We start from the raw sequence: 21,408 nt of genomic DNA, 5'->3' as shown, positions 1-21,408 counted from the left end.
AGATATATACTCTAAAGAATCTTTCATGTAATCACACAGAGTTATGTACAAAGATGTCCATTATATAATTACCTGTAATAGGAACTAGCTAGAAACAAGCTAAATATTCTTTAATAAAAAATAGATGAATAAATTGTGGTATATTTATATGGCAGAAAGCCACACAGCTGCAAGAGTTATTAAATTTGATTTATATGTATCAACACTAGATTATTACAAAACCCAGCTTTTTTACTGTATAATATGTTTTTAAGATTCATTTATGTTAGTACATATAAATCAAGTTCATTCATTTTAACTGCTGTAGGATTTCCATAATTCTGCAGTTTGCATTTTTCACTCAATATTGTTTTAAAATGATACGTAAATCATGATACATTCTGTAGAATTTTAAAACACATAAATCAGTTTTCTACTTTGGTGAAGGATGAAAACATGTTTGGTAACCATAGAAACAAAACAGGCAGGATACACTTCAGAATTGTGGTGGAAACTAGAAAGGGGGTGATTGAATGGAGGGAGAGGGATACAAAGTTCCCATAAGCCATTTCATGGTATTTTTTTATTTAAAAAATAATAAAATGAGGGGGGAAAGGAAGAGATCTGAAACCTATATAACAAAATCTCTTTAATCAAGCTGGTAGGTACATGGATGTTTTGTTACCCTCTATGCTTTTCTGAATGTTTGTAATAATTAGTTGTTTTAAAATGCTTTAATATGAAAATTTTTAATTATCCAAATAAAGAATAAAACCTTATATTCTAATATCTCCCCATGTAGCAGGGTATTAGTGGCCTTTTAAAATAAAATAATCTGCCCTCCCTCCATTTTAAACTTTAGTCTTTGTTACCAATCCTGAATTTTAGATTGGAATTATTCTTATTAAATGATGCTTTTACTACTTGAGGTTTCCTTTCAAAAACTTTTTTTTTAAATACTCGCAATCTTGCATAACTGTTTAAATGGTTTTAGTGACTGCTACTAACAATTTGTACCGCAAATCCCCGTTCTTCAGTTCTTAATTTTTATATACTTCAGGAATGGCTGGTGAATTTTTTGATGGCCTTATTTTCTGAAAGAATTTATGGTTGGTATATTTTTTACATCCTTGAACTTATGAGAGTATCTTAGTCTGTTTGACATAAATGGCAGTTTGGCTAAAAATATCATTCATGGGTTAAGATGCTTTCTCTTCAAAATACTATACATGTTGACCATTGTTTACTAACAGGGTTACAGAGAAGTATTAATCCAGTCTGATTTTTATTTTTTATTCAAATCTCTTAGTTTATTTTCTGTCTGCAAAGTTGTAGTTTATGTTCTTGTATTTTGCAATTAATTTTTTTTTTAGAATTGTCATTCGTTTCTATATTAATTTTGCCTAAACCATGGTGTGCAATTTGGTCTGTTTCATCTCCAGATGTTTTCAATTATATTTTAAATATTTATTCTATTTAAGTGTTTTGGCTTCTTCCTTAAGAACATAAATAATTAATTTTAGGTTAAATTTCTATTCTGTTGCCTTCCTATAGACACTATTCTTTATTACTGTTTAAAATTATTGTCTTCTTCCCCCATATTCTGGTTAAGTGTCTTTTCTTTATATTCTACAACATTGATTATTTTTTCCTATGCCAGTAACATTATTTATTACCTCCAAAGCAGGTTTTTAATTTTCAGAAGGTATTCTTGTATCCTTGAAACTTCACCTTATTTCAGTATGCTTTGTATTCATCTCAGCCTTTGCATCTCAGCTCTGGTGTTTCCCAACAAACCTGTTTTAGTCAGTAATACTCTAATTCCAGTTTTGTCTCCATTTGGTTGTTATTAGATCCCCACTTCAAAGATGAAATGGAGAGCGGTTGTTATTGTTAGATAGTACTCAAATTTTCCATTGTCTAGTAGCATTCCCCCCTATTCTCTGCCTAACCGGATGGAATCCTCTCCTGTCCTCATGACAAGGCTCTTGGGCACTCTGAACCAGTTCAGTAGGTGAAAATCTACCATTCCCATCATACTGTGTTGCTACCAGGTTTCTGTCTCTTCCCTCCTTAAGCTAACTACTCATCTAAAAGTGTAGCATGCCATTTCTGGCAAATTCCCTCACCATTCATTCACAAACACAGTATCTGAGTAAATATAGAATGGTAAATTAATAATGGAGTGTAGGTGAGTGCTAGGGTAAACCCATTCTTTCTGGAACCAGTCTTCATGCAGTTTTAAGTAGGTGAGCCAATAATCTCATTGGTATAAAACAGCCAAATATATGTATTTTAAGGTGAAATCCAGAGAAAAGAGAATAGCTAAAATTTCCATCTACCTACTTCTTGGCTAGCAGGCTGCTATGTTTCAGAAAATGTATAAGCCAAATTTGTGCTTTTCAATTAACTCCTTGGTGTTTTTTGTTAAATACAAGTTCCTTCTGGATTTTAGTACCAGATTGCTTTTCAAGTCTTAGTTTTTGTTACCATTGTAGTTTCACTTTTTTCTATAAATTCATAGGAAATGTTGGGAGAGAAGATGTCAGAAATTGCCAGTTTGACCCCTTCTTAGACAAAGGGAAATTATTAAATATTTAAGTAATTTTTGTAAGTTACTGGTCTGAAAATAGCATCTTAAAACAATTCCTATAAATCAAACATCTTATTTGAATCATAGTCAAACTGTGTTTTTGTAACCATAACTATAGATATTCAAAATTGTGGAAAAAATTATTGGTGAAAGGTCAGATTCACTACTCCATTAAAAAGGTGTTTAAGAATGTTCATAATAGTTATTGTCATAGTAATAGGTATGATCGTGTAATGATCATGGAAGTATATGGAAATATATCTATATCATGTATATACTCATATTGATTTCATATCCATGAGCATTGTGCAATTCAACTTCAATTTGCCAAATGTATTACATAATCACTTAATATACTCCAGATGCTCTGAGAGATAAAAAGATGAATGAGATAAAGTGAAGAACTAGATGTTTTCATCTTTTTACTATTAAGAAAACAAGTAAAGAGGAGTAATATGACTTTCATTTACCGAATCAGTCATTCACAAATATGTAATGCCTATCATGTGCCAAGTAATGTGCTAGGGCCTGGAATTACAATAGGAAGAAAATATAGTCAATGTCATCATAAGTAAGGAGTGGGCTGGAAAAGGGGAAAGGCAAATACTGAGAGTGGTGTAAGAGGAGTCACTAGAAATATGAAAGATGCAAAAATCTTGAGGAAAAGAAAGACTTGAGAAAAATATTAAGGCAGTTACAGAGTCATATGCAGCATAAAAAGTAGGAATTAGGGAGTGTCATAATAGTACAGTTGAAGAGTCTAGCAGGAGTCAGACCACACTTGGCCATCTATGCCAGGGGAAGGATGCTGTTTTTTGTTTTGTTTTGTTTTGTTTTGTTTTTAGTGTAATAGGAAAAGAGGAAGGATTTTAAGCAAGTAATGATTCAGAATAGTATACTTTAAAATAACTATAATAAATGTTTTCATTAAGATTAAAAGGAAAGATGGAAGTTTGCACAGAAGACTGGGAACTATAAAGACAGCCAGAAGATTCCAGAAATGAAAAACATAAAAATTAAAATAAAAATCAATTAGATGTGTCCACCAGCAGATAAGACAAAGTTGAAAAGGGAAGTAATGAACAAAGGACAAGTTAGAAGAAAATATGTAGATGGAAACAGAGAAAAAAGGATGAAAAATGAACAAAGGGGCATATGATTGATACACATGAGATATATGTGTAGTCTAGAAGAAGAGGTTGGAAAAGTCCTTCAGAAGAAACAATATTTGAAAAGATGATTGCAAAGAATTTTCCAAAAACAGTAAGGACACCAAATCACAGATACTAAAGCATCAAAGCTTTGTGAATATAAAGAATATCATACCTCGGCACATCACTGTGAATCCACTAAAAAGAAAAGACAAAAAAAAATCTATAAAGCAGCCACACCTGGCAATCATGAATCATATTACTTGTAAAGATGCAACGATAAGACTGACAGGTGACTTATCAATAGAAGAACCCAAATGAAGTCAATGATAACACGATGGTATCTGTAGAGGTTGAAAAAAAAAATAGCTGCTAACTTAAAGTTCAATAATTAGTCAAAGTAGCCTTTCATATGAGAGAGAAGCAAAGACATTTTCAAAAATCAAAACTCAGATCATTCCCAATCAACAGACCCACAGCAAAAGATCTAAATTACATTTTTCAAGTAGAAGTAAAGGGATACCAGAAGGAAGTTCAGAGATATAGGAAGGAATGAATGAAGAGGAATGAAAAGCATAAATTGGTAGGTATACACATAATAAAATATGAATATCTTGGTAGTTGGAAAAATATTAATTGTAGTGATTTAAATATATCAAATATATGTGATATAATCTCCAGAGAACCTAATATTAAGACTTTTTAAATGTAAAACTAGCTAACCAATAGAAGGGTAACATGGAGTAATATAAGTGCTTAATTTATCCAAAAAAAAAAAAGAAAATAAAGAAAAATGAAACAAACAAGGGTTGATTAGAAAAATACCAAAATGGTAAATTTAAAAACCAAAAGAAATAGTAATAATAAGATTTAATATTGGATTAAAAGGAACCCAGTTATATATTAGTTGTATATATTGGTCTTATTAGTTATAAGACACAATCTTAAATGTCAGAACATAGAAAGATTATAGGAATAAACTGTAGTATACCCAAACAATAGAATATTATTCAGCAACAAAAGGAATGAATTATTGATACAGGCAACAACATGGATGAACCTCAAAATAAGTATTCTGTATGAAATAAGCCAGGCAAAAAACAAAACAAAACAAAACACCACAAAAGAAAACAACCATACTGTATTATTTGATTTATGTAAAATTCTAGAAAATGCAAGTAAATCTATATTAACAGAAATTAGAACAGTGGTTGTATAGAATGGGGATGGAGGAAGAGATGGATCTTACAAAAAGCCCTGAGGAAACTTGTGGAGGTGAAGAAATGGTTATCTTGAATGTGGCGATTGTTTGATAAGTGTATACATACACCAAAACTGATCAAATTTTGCATTTTTAAGATGTTCAGTTTAGTATACTTCAATTGTATTTCATTACATTTGTAATGAAAAGTGAAATAGAAAACAAATGTGTAATAGAAAAATTAACAAAGCCAAAATTTCATCTCTTAGAAGGACTGATACAATTTATAAATGCCTGGCAGAGAAGGTGGAAAAAAAAATATGAGAAGACAGTACAAATTCTTGACATTAGAAGTAAAAAAGAGGACAAAACTGTAGATACTATGTAATTTAAATGCTAATAAGAAGATATTATGAACTACTTCATGAAACTAAATTTGAAGTTTTAGAGGCAATGTATAAAAATCTTACTAAAAACTGTGATGAGAAAAAATGCATATCTGTACCCATGATTGGAGAAGCCAGGGACAACTCATTTTCACCAATACAAATGGAGAATCTAAGAATGCTGTGAAAATATTTAATCTCTAAAGTTCTAAAATCTTTAGAAATGAAAGAAAAGGAAATGTGTGATAGACATATCACATAGCATTTCTGTTTTAAAAAAAATTAATATCCCAAATTTTTATCCTAAGGCAAACTGAGGCCCTCATAAATAAATACTGCTACTTCTTGTAATTTTGAAAATGCCATTTAGTGACACATGGTTAAATATGTCTAATAAAATAACCTTAATCCACCTGAACAAATATTATTTGTTCATCAAATGGTTTTTAAGAGGTGCATAAAACATTTTCTCCTTAATTTTATGATTTCCATTGTTAGGATGAGCATAAATTAAGACAATATTCAAGGTGAAGGTAGCTGATGTTCAGCTTTATGGAGCAATATTTTCATTCATTTTTGTTTAATTTATGTGAATAGAAAAATTTAGTAGCTTTATTGTTTTATTATGTTTATTTCTCTATGTATATTTGAAAACTACTTCTACTCGTGTTTTAAATTATAGTATGGTGTAAAACAAGTATAAGTAATTCATTTTTATTTTAAATATACCTATGTCCTACAGATTTTGAATGGCATACAAGAGAAATAAGAATGAGTAACTTGGAGTCAGAGTTTTTGTTCTATTTAGGTGGCACAGATATTGAATGTTCCTGAAGGACTTGGATGCAAGGATATAAAGTATATTCATCAGCAGATTGCTTCTTAGTTATTCTTAGAAGAAGCATATGTGCTACCAAGGCCTGCCAGGAAATAATTTACATAGTCCTCTGTAGCATTGGGTACTACTGACTCTCAATTGCAAATCAATAGTTAAAGAGAAAAATTAGATTAAAATGAACACAAATGTTAAAAAAAATCTTTTCTATTGAAAATATATTGTTCAATATTTTCAACTTGTGGTTGATATTTAGAAATGTAGCAGAAATTTAAAAATAAATGAACCTTCTTCGATCATTTTTGTAATAGATTGTTAACCAAAGAAACAAAGATAAGATATGCATTATTTTTAGTTAATAAATACTGTAAAATATTTGCATATTTAATATAGAAAATTGTAACAACTAGAAAAAGTGAAATATTTTAATATTAATTTTTTAGCTTATATTAATTGAAAATATTGTTTAAAACTCCAATTTTTCAATATTTATATATGGAATTTAGTTTGATTATGACATTATTATAAGTTACATAGTGCTGTGATTGGGATTCACCTAATCTAAATTTGGTCAATACCAATGAGCACCTACCATGTAAGAAATCACACTACAAAGGACTTTCCCTCACAACAACTCTAAGAAATGAATAAAATGTCCAATTTTAGCAGTGAGAAATCTGAGGTTCTGCCTGGCTAAATGATTTGACAAGAGTATCATGACTATAAGGTCAGAGCAAGAACTAGAAACACATTTTCTGATTTCAGTATACAATGGCCTTCTAAAATTTTAGTATGTAACTAAATTTTTAATATTTTGATGAAACAATAAATGAAGATATACTGGTGAGCAATTTCTGTAAACTTATACCTCCCCATCTTCAACACTTGGACAGATCCAACTGGCATTAGTAAACTGAAATGAATAAACTTACTATGAAAATGAGCTTTGTAAGACAAATTAGGATTAACGTTCCAAAATCGTAGTACTTGTACTCAAGGGAAAAAGAAGTTAACAGAAAAATAAAGTAAACAAAGTCAAAGTTTAGAAGTAACAGAGATTTTAAAACTGCCATTAGAACCACGTTTAATGAATTAACAGAAAAGATGGTTGAGATGAAGAAACAGTTTAGAAGTAACAGAGATTTTAAAACTGCCATTAGAACCACGTTTAATGAATTAACAGAAAAGATGGTTGAGATGAAGAAACAGTACTGCTATGCACTATAGCCTCAATCAGGGATGACTCTTAAAGGCAACAGTGACAACAATATCTTCCCAATAGGCATAGTTTCAAGAATTTGATCATCATCTTTGTATGAATGTAGAAGTAGACTGAGATAAGACAAATGATTGATTGGTCTGTTTGGGTCCGGAAGGAAAAAGATTGAATGAGCTTAGAAAGCATTTACATAGAGCTATGGGAGTAAGGACAAAGTGTGTGGATTGTTGGGACTCAGAGGAAACACAGAACAACTAGTTGAATAAGATGACTCAGGATTCATTAAGTAGAGGTCAGCTGGCCTCTGTCCTCAGCCACCTAGTGGTTATACAGTGATGTTGAGGATAGGTACTGTGTATATGCCCTACAGCACGAGCTTACTTTCAACAAGGCTGACCTAGCTATTGTGATTGCTAACCAGTTTATCTTCATTAGAGACCAATGCTGAACTGTCAGTGTGATACCATTTTTCAGTGAGACCATCCAGCCACTGGCTGACTATTCTGGACCCTGTCTATTCTTAGGAAGGCAGCAATTCACCCTTACTGGGTTTTTTATGTTTTCTGAGAATTGGTGTACCTTTCTTTCTCTGGCCATCACCGCTACCTAAAAGGCCTCAGGGTGTCTAATTTGTCAGCATGCAAACCCATATTACATTGCCTACTACCAAGGAACCTCTCTTAAGGCAAAGGAGGTACAACAGTGGGCATATGATATATTAGGCTCCTTATCCAAAAAGACTAACAGGCAAAGAAGGAGGAATTGACTCTGACTATCCTGAGGATATAGGGTTACTACCATGTAAGGGCAGGTAGGACTATTTTTGGAACTCAGGGGATTTACCAGGGGCCCCTTGTTACTTCCATACCCAGTAATAACAATAAATGGTCAACTATAGTAGCCATGACTCTGTTAGAACATTAAATTTAAGGCCCCAACCCCTCAGAGATGAAGATTTTGGTTAACCCCCTGGATCAGTAGAAGTGCTGGCCAAGAATGAAGGGTTCTAGAATGGGTAGTTGAGGACAGAGATAAGGAATATCAACTGTGGTCTCAGGTCCAGTTGTAGTCTTGAGGGCTGTAAATTGTACTACTAACCTTCCTTATATTCTTTATTCAAGAATTGTGACTAGTCACCAAATTAGAGGATCTATGACAGGGTAGAATGAAATGAATGTGGCATATGAGTGAATCTTAGTAGTATGAGAGGTCAACTGTCACAGATGCTTTTGATACTCCACTTCTACCTTCTCACTGTTACCATTTAAGTACACGTCGGCCTGACTTATATCATCCAGGACTATATTTCTTTTCCTGAGAATTTTCTTTGCCATGGAAGCCCTGAAGTAGGTTGGAAAGGCCATGGAATTAAAAGTTCCTCTTTCTGGGAATAGTCCTGCATGGGTAACCATCTGGATTTGGTATATAGATTCCTCTATTCCTTCACTCTTAAGGTTAGATATCACTCTGGCCTGTTTCTACACTAACTTTCAAAGTGGAATGGACTGGATTTAAGTTCCGTTGGACTATAGTAATATTTAGTTTGTTACATACCATTTATTAGTGGCTCTTACTTCCTGACTAAATTCCCACTGTGCTGCAGCCAGCTCCCAGATAAATTAATTTCCCTCAAATCCAGAGTTTGCTTCTAGAAAAAGAAGACAGAATTCCATAACGTATAGGGTGTGGAATTTGGAAACAATCTAAATATCCCACATTAGTAATAAATTATGATACAGTCATATAATTAAAAGAGTGATATAAATTTATCTTCCTTGATGTGGCAAGATAGCCTACATGTAAAATTAGGTTATTAAACATGTAAAATATTGTCACATTTTAGAGAAATATAACATTAATACTTATCTAAGTTATATATATAACAAAATGTTAAGAGCAACTATGAAGATTTTAGTTGATTTGTTTTCCTTACCTAAAATTTTGATTTTGCACAGCAAGTATGTGTTATTTGTGTTATGAGAAACATTTAATGAAAATTTAGAAATTGGACTTGTTAATCTGTTCATTTTGTGTGTGTGTTTCTCCTTGTTTCAACTGGGGAATTAAGGAAATGAACTTCGATAAATAAAGTACTGCCTTATAAGAGAAACTCCAAAATAAACTTTGCATTCTCTTAATAATGTATATAACCTGCAAAGGTGTATATATAAGTTTACATGTGTTCATTACATGCCAATCTATCTCAAGAGTTCAATGACTTGAGGCAGTAATTCTGAGGAGACCTACTAGCAATCTGAACTATCAGCGTTGACTAGCCAGAATCAAGTTGATTGATTACCAAGAACCCAGAATCTACCTAGGATATGAGTCCCTCTACCTAATTATCCTATTTCATTAGATTTACACTTGTGATGGAAAAAAACAAGTTCCTGACTTATCTTTTGGATTATCTGAAGGTTTACTTAAATAATACTTGTTTCTGACATAGCTTAAAAATATCTGAATCTTATGGTCTTTGCTTTAGGGCCCTTTTCATTGCACTTTTAAAAAATCACAAATCAAATTACAAAATCTTGGAAAATATTTCTATTTTGAGTAAGAAGTCTTCACTGAAGTTTCTTAACACGGGAGAAACAAGAGGGAGTATAACCCAAAAATACAGCCAAACTTCACGAAATACACTATACACATTTCTTTCCACCCAAATTCCACTTCTTTTGGCAGCTCGTTTCTTCTTTTTTGCTCTCTTCCTCTCATACTTTGGAGTCAAGTGTACTCTCTCTGCTCCACCCATTCTTTGATGCCTGTCCTCCCACCTTCTTACTCCCCTCTCTCCTAAGTGGTACCTCCATGCCTTTTCTAATATAAAGCAATTCCAGCTCTAGTATTCTTTCAGTTTTCTCTCTACCATATCCATGAAATCAGCAAAATTAAAGCTTAAAATGAGCAGTGGCGGTGGGGGGGGGGGGGGCTGCCTAGGTGACTCAGTAGGTTAAGTGTCTGCCTTCCACTCGGGTCATGATCTCAGGGTCCTGGGATCGGCCAGCATAGGGTTCCCTCTTTGGTGGAGAGTCTGTTTCTCTCTCTCCCTCTGCTTCTCCCTCTTGCTCATGCTTGCTTGAGCTCTCTCTCTCAAATAAATAAATAAAATAAAATCTCTGAGAAAAAAAAGACTTGAGCAGTGGGGTTCAAGGGCTGGGAGTACCAATGAGAAGACCCCTCCTCAGAAAGGACATGAGTTTTTATGTTGTTGTTGTTGTTTCTGTAGCCCTGTTACAGTTACTGATTTCCATGAACTCTGTAATGCTGTATATGTGGAACTTTATATTTCTAGGTACATGAATAATGATGAGTTGAATTCTCTTATGCATATTCTTGACACTCCTCCTTGTCTGCTTTTCAGGCAGTGGGAGGGCAGATGCTTGGTTACAGTATAATTACACTGTGTACCCATCAGCAAGTCTCCTCTTACAACCTTGGAACAACCCCAAGGAGTTTAGAAGCAATGGAGCAAACACGAATTGGGCCTAAATATAAAAAGAAGAAAGTGTTTGTTTTATTTATTTATGTTTTAAAGATAGAGTTATTTACATTCTACTGCACCATAAGAATTGTAAATTTCTTTAATAACTGAATCGTTAGGTTGAAAAAAAAATTAAGAAGTTTTAATTCTGATCCAAAGTAAGAATATTGTTACATAAGACTTTTCAGAAAAGATAAAACATTAATTGCCAAGAACATTATTCTTCTGCCTGTAAAACTGTGATGTTGCCAGTGTCATGGCTATCAGGTTAGATATTAAGGAAAATTTATGGAAACTCAGAGAGATGAAGTTTAATGATTATGGTGTAAATACATATAGTGGAATAGATTAAGGTAAATTTATTCCAGAATATATTCTGGAAGATTCTTCAAATGGTAAAAGACTTACCTTGTGTTATGTCATTGTTAAATTAACACTTATTAGGTGGAGCACAAAGTGCCAGATAGTGAATCAAAGTTCAACAACAAATCGTAAGAGAAACTGAAATAGAGAACTTCATTACTTACACATTCTGGGGGAAGTACATGGATCACCTCAGGGGGCCACATGGGGAAGTTAAGGCAGAGTGCAGACAGAGAGTAGGACCTGGGGCACATGCCTTTCTTAGAATCTGTGGATAGAGTACTTTGGTATTAGCAGCCTAAAAGAGAATTAGTCAATTCAAAAGAGCAGAGTTTTGGCTAGCCCGGCAGAGGTCTTATCTTCCCCTTCCCAGGGGAAGGCCCTGGGAAGCAAAGAAGGCTGCTAATCACAAAGGCTACTGAAAAAGTCATTCAGGAATTTACCTTTGCTTGTGTCTCTGGGGCTGTTATCAAGGCACGTGCTTGCATGAGGAGCTGGTATCAGTTTAAGGCCCCTGTGGGTCATTTGGCCAAACAAAATGGATACCAAGGCAGCAATACCATGGAGTAGCTTAGCTAAACTCTGGATACCTTGTTTAATGCAATTTATCCCAATTTCCAGTCCTTCCTGCTCCTTAAGCTTTACTGCTGAATCCAGTCACCTACTAAACATTACACTTAATTCCCTTGCCATCTTCTTTCCACAATCAGTTCTCTTTCCTGGCTTCCCTGTTTCTGCCACTTGCACTGTTATTATCACAAAAAAACAATCAGGCATTTTTATGCTGACCTCTCACTTGCTTTTGGACTAATACAGGAAGTAGGTCCTGTTAATAACAGCCCAAATATAAACATCCACAATTATAAGCCCTTCTTCTATATTCCCAAAGAAAAGATTTAAAAGGATCCACTTGGGGGTGGAGGGCATAAATATATAAATATTTGATGCCATAGTTAGAATATTCATAAGTTTGTTTAAAATGTTTTATTAATTTAGTAACACATACATTTTAAGAATTATGTTAACATATATTATTTTAGCCTTAAATTTAAAATGTAACTCAGCAATATTTGTTCTGCCAATCCATGAGCATGGAATGTTTTCCCATTTCTTTGTGTCTTCCTCAATTTCTTTCATAAGTGTTCTATAGTTTTCAGAGTACAGATCCTTTATCTCTTTGGTTAGGTTTATTCTTAGGTATCTTATGGTTTTTGGTGCAATTGTAAATGGGATGGATTCCTTAATTTCTCCTTCTTCTGTCTCATTGTTAGTGTATGGAAATGCAAGTGATTTTATTTATTTTTATTTATTGATTGATTTTATAAGTCAACCCTGCCACTTTGCTGAATGAAATGAGATGTGTATGAGATCTAGCAATTGTTAAAATGTCTGTGCTACTTGGAGCAATCTATACATTCAATACAATCCTTGCCAAAATACCATCAACATTTTTCACAGAGCTGGAACAAACAATCCTAAAATTTGTATGGAACCAGAAAAGATCGAACAGCCAGAGGAATGTTGAGAAAGAAAACCAAAGCTGGTGGCATCACAATCCAGACTTCAAGCTATATTACAAAGCTGTAATCAACAAGACAGTATGGTACTGGTGCAAAAACAGACACATAGATCAATAGAACAGAATAGAGAATCCAGAAATGGACCCTCAGCTCTGTGGTCAACTAATCTTTAACAACGCAGGAAAGAATATCCAATGGAAAAAAGACAGTCTCTTCAACAAATGGTGTTGGAAAAACTGGAGAGCTCCATGCAGAAGAATGGAACTGGACCATTCCCTTACACCATACACAAAAATAGACTCAAAATGGATGAAAGACCTAAATGTGAGACAGGAATCCACCAAAATCCTAGAGGAGAACACAGGTGGCAATCTCTTTGACCTCGGCTGCAACAACTTCTGGCTTGATATGTCTCCAAAGGCAATGGAAACAAAAGCAAAAATGAACTTTTGGGACTTCCTCAACATAAAAGCTTTTGCACAGCAAAGGAAACAGTTGACAAAACTGTAAGACAACCAACAGGATGGGAGAAGATATTTGCAAATGTCTTATCAGATAAAAGACTAGTATCCAAGATCTATAATGAACTTAGCAAACTCAACACCCAAGGAACAAATAATCCAGTCAAGAAATGGGCAGAAGACATGTCTCAATTAACAGACATTTCTCCAAAGAAGACATACAAATGGCCAACAGACACATGAAAAAATGCTCAACATCACTTGGCATCAGGAAAATACAAATCAAAACTACAATGAGATACCATCTCACAGTAGTCAGAATGGCTAAAATTAACAAGTCAGGAAACAACAAATGTTGGTGAGGATGTGGAGAAAGGGGAACCCTCTTACACTGTTGGTGGGACTGTAAGCTGGTACAGCTACTCTGGAAAGCAGTATGGAGATTCCTCAGAAAGTTCAAAATAAAGCTACCCTATGACCCAGCAATTGTACTACTAGGTATTTACCCAAAAGATACAAATGTAGTGATGTGCTCTGGAGGGGCACCTGCACCCAGTGTTTATAGCAGCAATGTCCACAATAGCCAAACTATGGAAAGAGCCCAGATGTCTATTGACAGATGAATGAATAAAGAAGATGTGGTATATATATATGCTGTAGAGTACTACTCAGCCATCAAAAAAATGAAATCTTGCCATTTGCAATGACGTGGATGGAATTAGAGGGTATAATGGTAAGTGAAATAAGTCAATCAAAGAAAGACAGTGATCTTATGATTTCACTCATATGTGGAATTTAAGAAACAAAACAGAGGATCATAGGGGAAGAGAGGAAAAAATAAAACAAGACAAAATCAGAGAGGGAGACAACCATAAGAGACTCTTTAATCATAGGAAACAAACTGAGGGTTGCTGGAGGGGAGAGGAGTGGGGAGATGGGGTAACTGGGTGATGGGCATTAAGGAGAACATGTGACATAATGAGCACTGGGTATTATATGAGACTGATGAATCACTTATCTCTCCCTCTGAAACTAATGATACATTATATGTTAATTAATTGAATTTAAAATAAAAAATGTATCTGAAGGGGAAAAAAGAAATGAAATAATCCAAAGAGAAAACTGCAGGTGGCATTATTAGAGCAGTATTTAAATGTATTAGAATTTTCTAATGGATAAATACATTTCAATTTAATTTAATTTAATTTAAAAATGATTGAAGACTATTTGATTTTTTTTATAGACTCATGGATGCCAAGAATCAGAAGGGGAAAGATATGGATTGTGCATAATTAAAGCACAGATATTTTTATTACACTTTATGTTTCAGAACTGAAGTTTTTTAAATGTAGGGATTGTAGACCTTATTATGGATATGACTGAATTGTAGAATATAATCTCAAATATTTTAGAGGAGAAACTCTTTCTATTAAGAGCATATAAATCATCTAACTTTTTCCGTGTCTCCATTAAAAGAAATATTCCTTCAGAGCAAAAGAGGTTTGAAAAAGTTCCTTTGACACATTACTTTTTTGTTAGGGTTAATGGAATAGTGTAGACCCTTGCTACTCAAATGGTCTATGGATCATCAGTGTCATCCAGGAGCTTGTTAGCAACGCAGAATCTTAGGCCCCACTCAGGACCTTCTTAATCAGAATTAACATTTAAACAAGATACTCAGGTAATTCTTATGCACATTAGAGTCTGAGAGAGACTATTAAAAATCTTCACACTGTAAATTAGTGCTGTCCAATGGAACTTTGTATGATGATGGTGATGCCCTGTGCCATTCAATACAGTAACCTGTAAACACATATAGCTATTAAGCACTTCGAATAGAGCTAGTGCCAATAAGATAGTGATCTTTTTTATTTAATGTAATTTTAATTAATTTAAATTTAAGTAGCCACACATGGCCAGTGGTTACCATATTATACGTTGCAGCTGTAACTTTTTATTCAAACATATTTATAGGAATAATGTATGCCTTCTGAAGCTTTGAGACGTTTGTTCTCTTTACCTCATTTACCAAAGGTCATAGGGCCCTGGTGATACAGTGATACTTCTAAGTGCTGTTTACTTATTTATTTATTATCTGTACTATTCCTGGGACACACTTACTGTATTCTACTACAGTTATTTGTCCTGGGGCTCAGGACAAGCAGCTCCAAAATATGTCACTTTGGCATATTGATTATTTTGAATTAAGATTATTTAAGAAATAGCCAATGCAAAATGGACACTTTGTCTCCTGAAAGCAGGAAATAAATCTCACATGTGAAAAGTACCCACCCTATACGAGGAGGTAGAGGATCATCCTTATCATCAGAGATAGGGAATTCAGGGCCAAAGAAGCCTATATAAACAAACCTTGTTACTTTTACTGATTTACTATGCCAGTCCAAGTTCTGTTTAGAATTCCTTACTAACTGAAGCTCCAAAACATAAGTTTTATTTGTTCTGTCAATTTTCTACAGATTTATTTTCTTTCTTTAATGTGTATAAAAACTGCAAACCTTGGTGATTTCTTGGGTCTCAATTTTATTATTGGGCCTCCATGCACACGTAATTAAACTTCTTTTTCCCTGTTAATCTGTCTTCAGTTGAATTCTTAGACCAGTGAGAACATTGACGGGGAGAGTAAAATTTTTCTTCTCCAACATTTACATGGCTGTTTTCTACCATATCCCACTGTCAACCTGATCCCAAGATGAACTGTAAGCTTCTCAAGGGAGAAATCATGTCTTAATGATTCTTGTATTTCTATTCGCCTATACCAAGTTTGGCATATATGAGGTACTCTGTGCAGTACCATTGAATTGAATTGGCAAAGAAATAAACCCATGAATATTTTATTTTATTTTATTTTATTTTATTTTATTTTATTTTTTAGAGCAGCCATTTTTAAAGACAGTTTTATTGAGGTATAATTGATGTATAAAAAAACTGCACACATTTAACATGCAGGCTTTGATGAGTCTAGACATATGCAAACACCCATGGTATCAATACAATCAAATTAATAAACATAGTCCAGCATGTTCCAAAGACTGTTTTGCTCTTGTTTCTTTTTTAAATGGTAAGAATACTTAACATGAGATCTACCCTCTTAACAAATTTTAAAGTATTTAATATTATATTGTTAACTATAATCAGTATATTGTACAGAGATCTATAGAAGTTGTTCATCTACCATAATTGAAAATTCATTCCCATTGAACAACTTCCTTTCTCCCCATTCCCCCATCTCTAAGATATGTCTGCACTCCCATGTTTACTGCAGCATAGCCACAGTAGGCATCTATGGAAAAAAAACATGCATCCACCAACAGAAGAATGGAAAAAGAACATGTTATATACATGGAAGGTAACATTATTCAGACTCAAAACAGGAATAAATCTTGCCATTTGCTACAGCATGGATAATCTTGGAGGACATTATGTTAAGTGAAACAAACCAGGAACAGAAGAGTAAATACTACATGATTCCATGGCTATGATATATCTATAGTAGTCAAATTCATAGAAGCAGTGCACATGCATAATTATTTTAATAAGACTTAGTAAAGCATGGAATTAGATTTAAAGTAACATTATCTTGGACAATATCCATTAGTGTTCATCCCACCAAAAAAGCAACTGTCAAGCAAACAGAAACAATAACAATTATAAAAACAATAAATTTTGCATAGCTAGGATTAGTTTCGGCTCTTTAAAGTCAAGCTGATGGAAGGAAAAAGGTGAAGCACATCAGTAAACATATTAAATGTCCTGGGTAAGTTATTTATGAGTAACATGAAAATCAACTTTTTGTACTATCAGTTCTGAATTGGCAAGAACACCAGAGTTGAGCCAGGGACATGGAAGAGGGGATGTCCCCCTAAGGGGCTAAGTGGCTGAGACACTGAGGCTGGATAGCCAGATTGTCCAAGTCCCAAGTTGATGTGAGCTAAAAAATTAGCTACAGAACACAAATAACCAGGGGGTCACTAGCACCAGGTGGACAGCCTGACCCTCATGCCATGGTGGGAATATCCAAATGCTTTTCTGACAAGCAGTGCAAATAGCCAGGTAAACAGCTTGTGACATGAACAGATGGCTTTGTAATGCCAGTTTGGTTTTTTTTTTTTTCCTTTCTTTTTTTTCTTTTTCCTCCTCCTCCTCCTCTTCTTCTCCTTTTTCTTCATCAGAGAAGAAGCAGACTGGCTGTGGAAATAATGGCTTCTAACTTTGAACTCAACAGTCTTTCTCATCAAGATTCTCAAATCATGTGGGTTAGAATGAACAATTACCAAAGCCAACTCCGTGTATTTTGCTCAATTCCGTTGTCTTGTGAACAAAGATAAGTCTACTTGAAGTTTTGAATTATCTACACTTTCATATTACTTGAATTCACTAGACATTAGGAATGATATATTATGATATACTGAAAACATCTTGTTGATGAATTTCATACTTATAGTTCATTCTTCAGTAGGTCTGAAATATTTACAAAGTTCTGGCAAACGGAGTCTTTTGTTTATTTGTTTTAATCATTAATTATGGGAATTTTCAAACATATTCAAAAGTAGATAATGATAAAAATCCACATACCTATTGCTCAGCCTCAAAATGATCAACATCCTTATTTCATCTCTCTTTATTATTTGAATAGAGTATTTTTTGCCAGATCCCACCATACTATTCTTTCATTTATAAGTACTTCACTATGAATCTTTAACAGATAAAGATTTTTTTAAAAAATAGAATAATAACATAATTATCACAGTAATAATTTATTATTATTTAATATTCAGTCCCTTTTCAATCTTTCCTGGTTATCTCAAAATCATCTTCTCACAGTTGGCTAGTTTGAATCAAAATTCAAGCAAGGTACAAACTGCATTTATTTGATGTCACTCTTCAAATATGTATTTTTTTGTATTCTTTAAAAGATTAAGTTGTGTAAGAACACTTAACATGAGATCTACACATTTAACAAAATTTTAAGTGTACAATACAGTATGGTTACCTATAGGTACAATGAGTGGATCTCTACAATGTAATCATCTTGCATTACTGAATTTTTATACCTATTGAATAGCAGCTCCCCTTACTCCCCACGCCCAGGTTCTGGCAACCACTATTCTGCCTTCAGTCTTTGACAGTTTTAGTGTATGGGAAGGGAAAATAATTTCCCCTTTACCCTTCTGAGTTCTTAGCTTAGACCCTGAAATAAAAGATAGTTTAACGATAGAAAAATGAGCATACGTTTATTAACGTGTGTATCTCATGTATACATGGGAGATACCCAGGGGAAAATAAGTAATTTTCAGTGGTAGCCTAATCCATCATCTTAAATACTATCTTCAGCTAAAGACAAAAAAGAAAAACTTTGGGGGAGGAGTAGACGGAGGAGGGACAGGAAGCCCAGTTATGGGTAACCTGGAGGTTACCAGGAAAATTATATAAACAAAAGTAAGGTTTGTTATGCATATCTAAGTTGATGCCTTCTCCATTGATAAGATATTCTTGTGATTTAGAGTCCTTCTCCTCCTTGTGTAGACATGGGGCATGAGAAAATGTCTTTCTAATGAGTTCCCAGGATGCTGTGGTCTGGGATGACACTTTGAGACCACTGTTTTTTGTGTTTTTTGCTTGTTTGTTTGTTTTGTTAAGATTTTATTTATTTATTTGTGAGAGAGAGAGAGAGCAAGCACAAGCAGGGGGAGCAGCAGGCAGAGGGAGAAGCAGCTCCCCATGGAGCAAGGAGCCGATGAGGGACTCAATCCCAGGATCCTGGGATTACAACCTGAGCCGAAGGCAGACACTTAACCGACTGAGCCACCCAGGCATCCCTGAGAACCACTGTTAAACACATATTTCTCTGAATAGAAATTGGTACAGCCCATGTGTCTCATTTACGTTCAGAGTAATGTATCTTCATTAAAGTCTATGTGACTGGACTTACAAAACTGGTTAAAGCATGGTATTAGTCACACCATAACACTAATCACTGCAAACTCAGAGGCAGAATGACATAATGGTTAAAAGCACAACACTGTTTTAAAAAGATATATGCACTCCTATGATTATTGCAGCATTATTTACAATGGCCAAGATTTGGAAGCATTCTCAGTGTCCATGAATAGATGAATGGATGAAATACACACACACACACACACACACACACACGTTAAGTGTGCGTGCACATAATGGAATATCACACAACCATCCAAAAAAGGATGAGATCTTGACATTTGTGATAACATGGATGAACCTAGATAGTCTTATGCTAAGTGAAATAAGTCAGACTGAGAAAGACAGATACCATATGATTTCACTCATATGTGGAATCTAAAAAGCAAAACAAATGAATAAACAAACAAAAAGCAGAATCAGTCTTATGAATACAGGGAACAAACTAGATGGTTTGCCAGAGGGAAGGAGGTGTGGGTGGGCAAAATGGGTGAAGGAGAGTGGGAGATATAGGTTTCCAGTTATGGAATGAATAAGTACTGGAATAAAAGGCACAGCACAGGGAATATTAGCCAATGATCTTGTAATAACATTGTATAATGACAGATGGTAGCTACACTTGTGGTGAATATAGTATAATATATAGAGTAGTTGAATCACTATGTTGTACACCTGAAACTAATGGAACATTGTATGTCAACTAAATAAACAAAGAAAAAGCTGCTTGGCCTTAGATCAGGATTTCCTTTCTAATTCTCCTGCCAAAGAGCTATGAAACTTCAACCATGTTGCTTAATTTTATGACTCATTTCCCTCATCTATAAAATGGGGAAGTACTAGTACCAAATCATGGGACTGTTTTAAGGATTAAATAAGATAACATATGTAAGGCATCTGGCAAGTATTTTAATTCTTTAGCATGCTATTAGAGCTTGGTTAATGTCCTTACCTTGGCTAGCCAAAGTTTGAAGTTTAATATTACTTGGTATTTGTTAAATAGTACCCAATAGGAGTACAAAGGCTTTAGGAGTTTTGCAAGAACTGTCCATGAGGGTATAAAAACTATAATTGCTTTTATAATTTTCAGTAAGTAGGTTTAACTTTTAGTCTTGAAAAGGATTTTGGAGCACCATAAGTAGGAAAAAAATAAGTTCCTAAAATCAAGTGTGTACCTTCTATTGTGTGGGGGAGTATAGAGGAAGAATTTTTTTTTTTTTAAGATTTTATTTATTTATTTGATAGAGAGACAGCCAGAGAGAGAGGGAACACCAGCAGGGGAAGTGTTAGAGGAAGAAGCAGGCTTCCAGCAGAGGAGCCTGATGCGGGGCTCAGTTCCAGAACGCTGGGATCACGCCCTGAGCCTAAGGCAGATGCTTAACGACTGAACCAGCCAGGCGCCCCCCAGGAAGAATTCTTTTTTAAGGAGCTCATACCACCTGAATCAAAGTCTTGCAGAGTCCCAGAACCATTTCTGTCAATTGTCTTCTTAAATAAAATCTACTGACCTATATCCAACCAACAGATCAATTTAGTCAATAAATTTATTTTTTAAAACAATCTCCATTAAGGATATTGAATTGATTGACACATGGTCAAAATAATTGGATAACTGGCAATACTTTCTGTCTTACATCCAGGAGTTTTGACATTATATCAGATCCTAAGAATTTTGCTATGCTGTCCTTCTCACCAGAATAAAATGAAATTGGTTAACATTTGGGGTTTGGGGTTTGTTTTTTTAAATTTTTGCAGTGTCCTCTGAGTTTGTACTGCACTGCCCTCTGGAGGACAGAATTCATCATAACACAAGCATTGTAATTTTAGGAAAGCCTGAACTCCTCCATAAAGACAAATTGTGCTTCAAGAATGTATGATCCATGATAATAGCACCAGGACATAATAGCAAAATAAAAAATATAAATGATGCTAATATTTCATTTGGCATTATTGAGCAGTGTTGTTTTTCATTCCAAGTATTAAGTTTTAATTTCTGTAACAAATGATTAAAGTTTTTTAAATCAATATTCCTTTAAAAAATTATGCATCTGACTTAGTTGGCTCTTAAAATAAAGGTCTAAATGTTTCCATATTTTAGCATATTAATAGTCATAATTCTAAGTGCATCAAATTTTTCTGATAATCGGTTTGCCCTTTTTATTTTGGATGTAGATAAAATTTCCTATTTGAAGAATAAATATGTCTTTTTATTCATTTGCCATAGATTTTGACATATAGTCAAAGATTAGTTCTTTACAATG

The 21,408-nt window shown here is 34.1% G+C and overlaps 1 long non-coding RNA gene across 1 annotated transcript in view; it reads left to right on the top strand.

Annotated features, from left to right (window-relative positions):
* Nucleotides 1–21,408, top strand: part of LOC103659009 — a 168,716-nt gene that overhangs the window by 78,924 nt on the left and 68,384 nt on the right. The gene's annotated exons all lie outside the window — the stretch shown is intronic.

Source organism: Ursus maritimus, unplaced genomic scaffold, assembly GCF_017311325.1.
Source record: "Ursus maritimus isolate PB19 unplaced genomic scaffold, ASM1731132v1 scaffold_3, whole genome shotgun sequence".
NCBI classification, from domain to species: domain Eukaryota; kingdom Metazoa; phylum Chordata; class Mammalia; order Carnivora; family Ursidae; genus Ursus; species Ursus maritimus.
This window is presented reverse-complemented; position numbering and strand designations above follow the sequence as displayed.